Source organism: Mustela lutreola, chromosome 13 (assembly GCF_030435805.1).
Source record: "Mustela lutreola isolate mMusLut2 chromosome 13, mMusLut2.pri, whole genome shotgun sequence".
Taxonomy (NCBI): domain Eukaryota; kingdom Metazoa; phylum Chordata; class Mammalia; order Carnivora; family Mustelidae; genus Mustela; species Mustela lutreola.
This window is the reverse complement of record NC_081302.1, coordinates 89,704,910-89,713,031: the sequence shown is the minus strand read 5'-3', so window position 1 is coordinate 89,713,031 and position 8,122 is coordinate 89,704,910. Positions and strand designations below refer to the sequence as shown.

The following is an 8,122-nucleotide window of genomic DNA, read 5'->3' as shown; positions in this document are numbered from 1 at the left end:
CCATGAACTTCTACGGACCCTGAACCTAAACCTAACGCTGAACCTGACCCTAACACTAACCCCTACCCTAAACCAAACCCTAACCCTGACCTTATGCTGTCTAACCAACCCTAACCATAACCCTACTTCTAAATCTAACCCAAACCCCATCCAAAACCCTACCGCCAAAACCTAAGTGTGACACTGAACCGAATATTGACCCTCTACCAAAGCCTGACCCTGGCCCTGACCTTCATCTGACCGTGACCCTGACCCTAATCCAAACCATGACACTACACTAACCACTACATAAACCTGTCCCTGACCCGAATGTGGATTTTAAACCAACCTAAACCTGACCCTCAACCTGACACTTGTGCTAAACTTCACCCTGAGCGTGACCCAGACCATGACCAAAAACCTAACCTTTACCCTGAAAGACCCGCGGATCCCCTTACCCAAGAATCCAACACTGCCACTGGATGCAATCAGCAAGAGGTTCTTTATTGTTACGCAGGCGCCTGCGGGTGGTCAGCGCGCGCCTGCGGGTGGTCAGCAGCTCCTGCTAGCTGAGCACACCCGGCTGTGGTGGTGCCGGGTTTTTATAGACAGGTACAAACAAGTTTTGGGTGGGGAGCAACTGATTGGTGGACAGTTTGAACAGGCATACTTGGCGTCAGTGGAGTGGATCAGGGGACCCACGTGCGAAAGCAGACAAAGCAATCTTACAGAAGCAGAACTGGCCAGTTAGCCCACGCATGCGAAGAGAGCGGCGGGAAGGGGGAAACAAAGAGGGGAAGTTAGACCTTATTACTCAGCAGAAAGACATCCTGTCTACGTGACTATGTGGCCCCCTGCCTACATGACCATGCCCCTGCTATTAGGAGAGGGTATCTTGTTCAAACAGGAGTCAAGTGTCATGCCCTAAAAGCCAAGCTGTTACAGAAAGGCAAAAGAGCAGTTACATTGAATTCAACCCTGGGGGAAGGGTCTTTTCACTGCAAGGGGAGGAGGGGTACTCTTACACAACAAAAGAGCAGTTAATTATTTAAAGACTGGGGGGGGGTCTTTCATTCCCCCCTTTTTCTTGATCATGGATAGAATCTTATATCCATTCGTCTTGTTCTTGCATGTCCTGCCCTTGCATTGAGCTAGTCCGGGGCTCTATTTGCTTGAGGAGTTGGTATCGCTGTGTCAGTACCATAGTCTGAACAACAGACAGGTGATCTTTAATGAACTGTACTAACCTGTTTAAGACACAAGGACCAAAAGTTAGAATTAATAACAGAATGATGAGAGCGCCCGTTATAGATGACAACAAAGTAGTAAGCCAAGGCAATCTGTTGAACCAGTTTTCGCGGTGGAGAAGGGTGAAGAGGGGGTGCAAGGCATCAGCCCCTTCTCCATCCTCAGCCAGCCTCCTGCTCCTTCATCATTTCCCCCTGAACAATTTTGACTCTTAAATCTTTAAGGTGGTTGAAGGTGGAAGGTCTCATCTTCTGTAACTTCTTCATGCTGAATAGGGGCGTAGAGCTGTCCCTACCTATTCAGGTCAACATTGATCAGTGGAGGAATGTATAGGGGAGTTACGAAAGGCGGAGGCAGCTGAATCCAGCGCTGACAGTGAAGGAGTGTCTTTGCGCGTGGTAAGGATCATCTGTCGTGGTGAAGTCATTGCAGCAATGGAGTCTCGGCACCAAGTAGAGAAACACTGAACAAAGCAACATATTAAGGTTAATGAGGCGATAAAAATGAGAAGCCCGAGAAGGAGATTTGGCCATAGTCCTCCTTCAAACCAAGAACTTAACCAATCACTAAAAGAGAGAGAGGGACCTTGTAGAGCCTTAATCTGGGCATTCATATCCTTTATTAGTCCTGTGATTTTTTTGTGATAGTCTGGGATGTACACACAACATTCTGTCTTGATAATTGCACATGTGCCACCCTGGGCTGCTGTCCGGACATCTAAAGCCATCCTATTTTGTAGGACTGCCTTGCATATCTGTGACACTTCAGTATTAAGCTGGGAGATGCTATTTAGTGAATCATTGAGTGCCTTTGTAGTATATTTATTAAGGGCTTCTATATGCCACATGACATTCTCTAGTCCCGCAGATGGAACAAAGATGGATGCTAAGTGATTATACCATTTAAAAACAGATCATGTCCATCTTTGTTTCAAGTTGGGGAGATTAGCTGGAGTTGTAATGGTTTTAGTAATGCGCCCATGAATCCAGGCAAATCCTAAGGTACAGAGACCTATCTACCCTGGAGGAAGCCAGGGCCACAGGTTGGTTCCACATATCCAGTGGGTTCCGTTTGGAGTTGGCCATCTGATGCCAGGTCACCTTGCCCAGTCAGTAGCAAACCAGTCAGTAGCCTGGAGTACTATTACTTGGGAACACATTTCTAGTGAGCCATCCTAGACATCGTGTGTTATTTGCCCAAGTACCACTCGTATGATTCCTTTGTTCCCAGCATAAAACTGCCTTTTAACTGAGCTGTCCAATCGTGGGTGTGAACCACAAATATGTATCCCGGATCTGATATATGCCATCTTCAGTATAGCGATAAGGAGGGTTTTGTAACTTAGGCCCATATTTGATTGGGGAGTTATGGCTTGATAGCAATCCCCTTTCCTTCCAAATAGCTCCCTGGGCATATTTGGAGTCAGTATAAATGTTAATTCTTAGGCTTTGACAATTTGGCTACTAAGACAAATCTGGATCTGATGTGACATCATTACAGTCAGGGACTGTCCCATAGTGAGCTTTGAGGCTCCTTTTATGAGGGCTGTTTTATGCTTAGCTAAAGCATCTGTTTGCAATCGCACCTCAACAGAGGTGGCCTCTAGGATAAATATGACTAAGGGATGAAACCAATAAGACGACCTCTGAGTGGTCCAACCTTAACAATATCCTGATTACAGAGGATCATTGTCAAGTGGGAGAAAACTTGTCAAGAGATAAGGAGAGTTCCCCATGCATCATCCAATCCAATCATAAAGAAAGTGGGGTCATCCATTGTCTCCACAAGTCCATAGTTAATCCTATGGAGTGCAATAGGCTGGCTTTTAGGCAATTTCATTATCCCAGCCACACATAAGGTGTTAGTTAAGTTATACAATTGTAGGGGAATCAATCCCATTTTTTAGTTGTTTAATCATGTGCCGTGGGGTCTGCGAATATCCCCACAAAACAGTAAGATCAACTAAAGAAGCTATTGTACAACTTCTCTGAAGTTTACCTCAAATTGTTTAGCTTAGGTAAACATTTAAAGACAATCAAATCTAGAATTTAACATCCATAAAGGTGTGTTACTAAAACAATTTTTTTTCTCTAAAATAACCCTCATTTACAGAGATAGCCAAATCAGGACTAATTCACTTGTGAAACAAGTCCAGTTTTAACAAACTTGGCCCATTATTTACATAAGCTCAGCAAGAACAGTTGAGTGTGATCATATAGATCTTTTAGAATCTGCTTTGCTGGAACTTCTTATAAGGAATCTCTAGGTTGAACTTTTAGTAGCCTCTCCGGGCCAGAAGCCAAGCTCTGTACTTGCCATCAGGCATGCCTGCAATACCTGTTGATTTGTGCGAGTTCCTCTTCTGAGTTTCTGCACCTACCAAAGAGTGACATTCTTTACTCACCTGGTGAGGCTGCTGGGAACTCTGTAAGCAAGGTATCAGGCCAACAGTCCCAAGAGGCTTTATGGCTCCAGGTTTCATAAAGTCAACCTTAGTTTCTTAAAGCTGTCTGGTCATATCTGAGTTTATGCATATCTTTCTCAAATATGACATTCCAGTCAAAGCCTTGGTAAAATAACCAGTTTCCAATGGTGTCCTGTTACAAGGAGAACAGATTCTTATTGAACTTATGCAAATGACTGATTGCCATAGAAGAATGCTTACTGAGACCTTTTGGTTTCAGAGGGTTCAGATAAAGAGAAAAGGTGAATGCTTTGAGCATTTTTACAAATGAGCACTTTTACATCTCTATAAGTTACAGATAACTAGGAGGGAGTATCCCTAGTCTGTAAGAGTAAACAGTAGAGAGAACCAGCAATGTTTAAAGTAAGACAAAATATTAACAGACACAACACTATAATCTTTTAGTTCATTTAGTCCCATGTTACTAAATCTGGTGAATGTGGCTTTAGTCAGTTTTGGAAATTCTTACCCATTTCAGTTTTAGGACTTTCAAGTATATCAAATATCTGTATTTGTCCTGAAAGTCCTTTATAGGAATATCCTTGAAGATAAAACTCATTTTACCAGAGAATTAAAACAATTATAAATGACAAAAACTCAGAATGGATATGGTTAGAGCTAAAGAGACACAGGAGTTTACAATTTAGCTGCAAGAAAATCAGGTTACAATTTCTGTGATATATAACATTTCCATAATTATAATATCAAGCGATGATCTCTCAAAACATTAAAACTTTAGGAAATGCATAGAATCTCTAGAATAGTTATAGCATTTTTCCCAAATGTAACCCAAGGTTTATCATTGGTTTAAATCTTGTCAACAATTGCTAAAACCTTAGAAAGTTTAAAAACACATGCCTAAATATAATTAGGGATGTTAAACACCTGATAAAACAAAACATAGGAACTGAATTTTTCAGGCAGGCAAAGAGAAAACCATTTACACTTTTTAACAGATCAATTAGCTAAGAAAACTTTGCCCCTTTTAAACAGAAAGAAAACCAGCTTTTTATACCAGTGTCTTTCCCTTTTTTAATTTTACTTCTAAGTGTGCAGTCTTAAGATAGGAGTTTTCTGGGTTTCCCTCCTATCATGAATGATGTCGCAGACAAAGGAGGGGGGGGATCTTTCCCCTGCTGTCCTGTTTGCATCCCTCATGGGAATTTAGGAGCGTCTTAGCTAAGGCCTGTCCGCATAAACCCCGGACCAGGCTACTCCGTGGAGTAGATGACCGTTATGCCATATGACGCCCCGCGAGACTCAAGGTGCAGCCCCCTCAGACTCCGTAGCCAAAGTGGTGGAGCCATACAGACACATTCACACAGTCAGGCACTCTTCAGATTCAAACAGGTTGGATACCCTCCCCTTTTGGGCGTCTCTGGCTAATGGGAGGTGATCAGTCTCCCCTTTCATTCTTTACAGATTAGAGTGAGTTTCTATGGTTACAGGCAAAGGAGGATGGTAACAGGGTGTTTTCCCAGTCCCTCATGGTTGGGCTGCTTCCTTAATCTCTCAAGGCCAAATGGCCCTTATACTTGGAAGTATAATCTGTGTGGAGGCAGGTCAGGAGAGTGCTAAATCACCTTGGAGGCTGTTTTTCTTTCTTTTTTTAGTCTGTCCTGACCATATCTAAAATTTCTTTTGTGAAGATTTCCGTTCACAAACCTTCTACAACTTTCCTTTGCATTCAGGTTTTGTCCCAAGCCATTTCCTTCCAAACAACCATCTCATTTAGGACAAAATTACCTTCCCTTACCTTCAACAAAATGTATTCCCATTCCTTAAATCTTTCTTACATATCATCTACTTTCCTAGAGTTTCCTTTTATTTCCATCAGTCTTAGTTACACTAAGCAGAACTTTGTATTCTTAGAAACACCTTTAGTTATTAACCAATTGTGAACTGTTACAACAGAATTCTTCAGGTGGCAATTTATGAATCAGTTAAGTAGAAAACAAGCTTACCAGCAGATTTAAATACTCTTAGTTTCTTTGCAGTAAGTAAAAAAGCACAAACCTACATCCAGTAATTAATGACTTAGCATTTTATCCTGTTTGGTTAAGACCTAGATGTCCACAATTTAATTCCACTTGTCATCCAAGCAAAACTTTAAAACTTTCAGGTTACCAAAGACTTTGAAAGCTACTTCAGCAATTAGCCATTAGAACTTTGAGACAGACAATTAACCATCAGTTTAGTCATTCCTTTGCTAACAAATTTTAACAAGTAACATAAGCTTATTTGACCTTCAGTAAACTTTGATAGATTACTGCTGTAACTTCAAAGACACGTCTTATCTTAATTAAACCAACAATCTTAACTTAGTTCCAATACTGATTCATGTTCCACCTGGACCCACTCCACTTTGAATGTTTACCTGAGACATGCGTGGGAAGATCTGGAGTGGGGAGGTGTTAGGTCCAGGGGGTGTTGTTCTTGCTCCTTGACAGTGGAGAGAGAAGGAGCTGTGGTGCATGATCTAGAGGCCAGTCATGCAGGCTGCACACACGTTGGTACAGAAACACGTAAGGGGGAAACAGAAGAAACAAAGCGCCGCCAGGAGGCAGAGAAGGGATTCCAGGTTTTGGAGCTCCTAAGCCCCAACAGAGGAGCAGACAACATGCTTTCCCACCAGCAAGGGGGGAGGGGTAAAGCAGTCTAAGTCGGCCAGAGAACACAGGGAAACTTCCCCGAAACAAAGAGTTTCGGCAGCTGCTTGGGAATATTCCTTATAGTCTCTGTCTCGAGTGAGACCAACCCCAGTTGGCTCCAGTTATAGCCATTAACACGGGAAGTGAATGAGGGAGAAGCCCCATTTTAGACTCAAAGAAAACACCAAGGACAACGAGTAGAACACACAAAACAATTAACAAAAAGGTCGCTGCGCGGTTTCGGTATGCTACCGAAAGCAAGGTTTCCACCGGCCCAGAGGAGCCTCGAGATCTCCCTGCGGTGGACAAATTCCGTCCAGGGCCGAGGGGTTCCTCTGGAACGGACAAACGGATATAACCCTCGGACAAATGAGGGGCTCCAAAAAATTGGGCCCCTCGACACCCTGGAGCGTCCCCCAGGGTTGGCAGGGGAGAAGTCCGAGCTCGTCAGCTCCTTCTCAAGCTGCCTACAAATACAATCCAACAACGCACGCTGTTGTACAGTCCTATGCTACCGAAGCATAGGCAGGACAAACACAGACTTAGACAGGACAAGACGAGGAGACGAAGGGACAGTTTTGGGCTAGCCAGCTAGCTTACCTCCCGGTGGGAGTCCGATGGATCCCTGGGCAGGAGTCCGATGATCTCGGTGGGACCTCCAAATAAAAGACCCGCGGATCCCCTTACCCAAGAATCTAACACTGCCACTGGATGCAATCAGCAAGAGGTTCTTTATTGTTACGCAGGCGCCTGCGGGTGGTCAGCGCGCGCCTGCGGGTGGTCAGCAGCTCCTGCTAGCTGAGCACACCCGGCTGTGGTGGTGCCGGGTTTTTATAGACAGGTACAAACAAGTTTTGGGTGGGGCGCAACTGATTGGTGGACAGTTTGAACAGGCATACTTGGCGTCAGTGGAGTGGATCAGGGGACCCACGTGCGAAAGCAGACAAAGCAATCTTACAGAAGCAGAACTGGCCAGTTAGCCCACGCATGCGAAGAGAGCGGCGGGAAGGGGGAAACAAAGAGGGGAAGTTAGACCTTATTACTCAGCAGAAAGACATCCTGTCTACGTGACTATGTGGCCCCCTGCCTACATGACCATGCCCCTGCTATTAGGAGAGGGTATCTTATTCAAACAGGAGTCAAGTGTCATGCCCTAAAAGCCAAGCTGTTACAGAAAGGCAAAAGAGCAGTTACATTGAATTCAACCCTGGGGGAAGGGTCTTTTCACTGCAAGGGGAGGAGGGGTACTCTTACACAACAAAAGAGCAGTTAATTATTTAAAGACTGGGGGGGGTCTTTCAACCCTAACAGTGACCCCGACCCTGACCTGAAAACTAAACCTGACCGTGACTGTGAGCCTGACCTTAACTCGAACCATAAATGTAACTCTGACCCTGACGCTGACACTGGCCCTCCTCGAATACTATTGCTGATCCTAACCCTAACACTAACCCCTAAACCTACCACGGACACTGACCCTAACAAATTCTTACCCTAACAGTCAACCTAACGCTAACCCTAACAGTAACCCTAAACTTAAACAATAACCATGACCCTATACCTGATAATGATCATAACCCTAACCCGGAACGTTGCCTATACCAGACCCTGACCCTAAATCACCCTCACCCTGACCCTAAACCTAACCATGACCCTCACAATGACCACAACCTAACCCTGTCCCTGACCCGAATGTGGACTTTAAACCAATACCTGATCCTACCATAAACCTGACACTGGCCCTAGACTTCACCCTGACCCCGACCCAGGCAAAGACCAT

The 8,122-nt window shown here is 44.3% G+C and overlaps 1 long non-coding RNA gene across 3 annotated transcripts; it reads right to left on the bottom strand.

The window, feature by feature from the left end:
• Positions 1-462: 462 nt before the first annotated feature.
• LOC131813785 (uncharacterized) lies at positions 463-7,637 on the bottom strand. Of its 3 annotated transcripts, XR_009346973.1 has the most exons (3): positions 6,943-7,637; positions 6,069-6,133; positions 463-1,690 (listed from the first exon to the last, which is right to left on the bottom strand). It is a non-coding gene; the product is annotated as an uncharacterized LOC131813785 (long non-coding RNA). The 3 variants fall into 3 exon arrangements; XR_009346972.1 differs by lacking the exon at positions 6,943-7,637 and having other exon boundaries at positions 6,069-6,839; XR_009346974.1 differs by lacking the exons at positions 6,069-6,133; positions 6,943-7,637 and adding an exon at positions 3,632-6,061.
• Between the last annotated feature and the right edge of the window lie 485 nt (positions 7,638-8,122).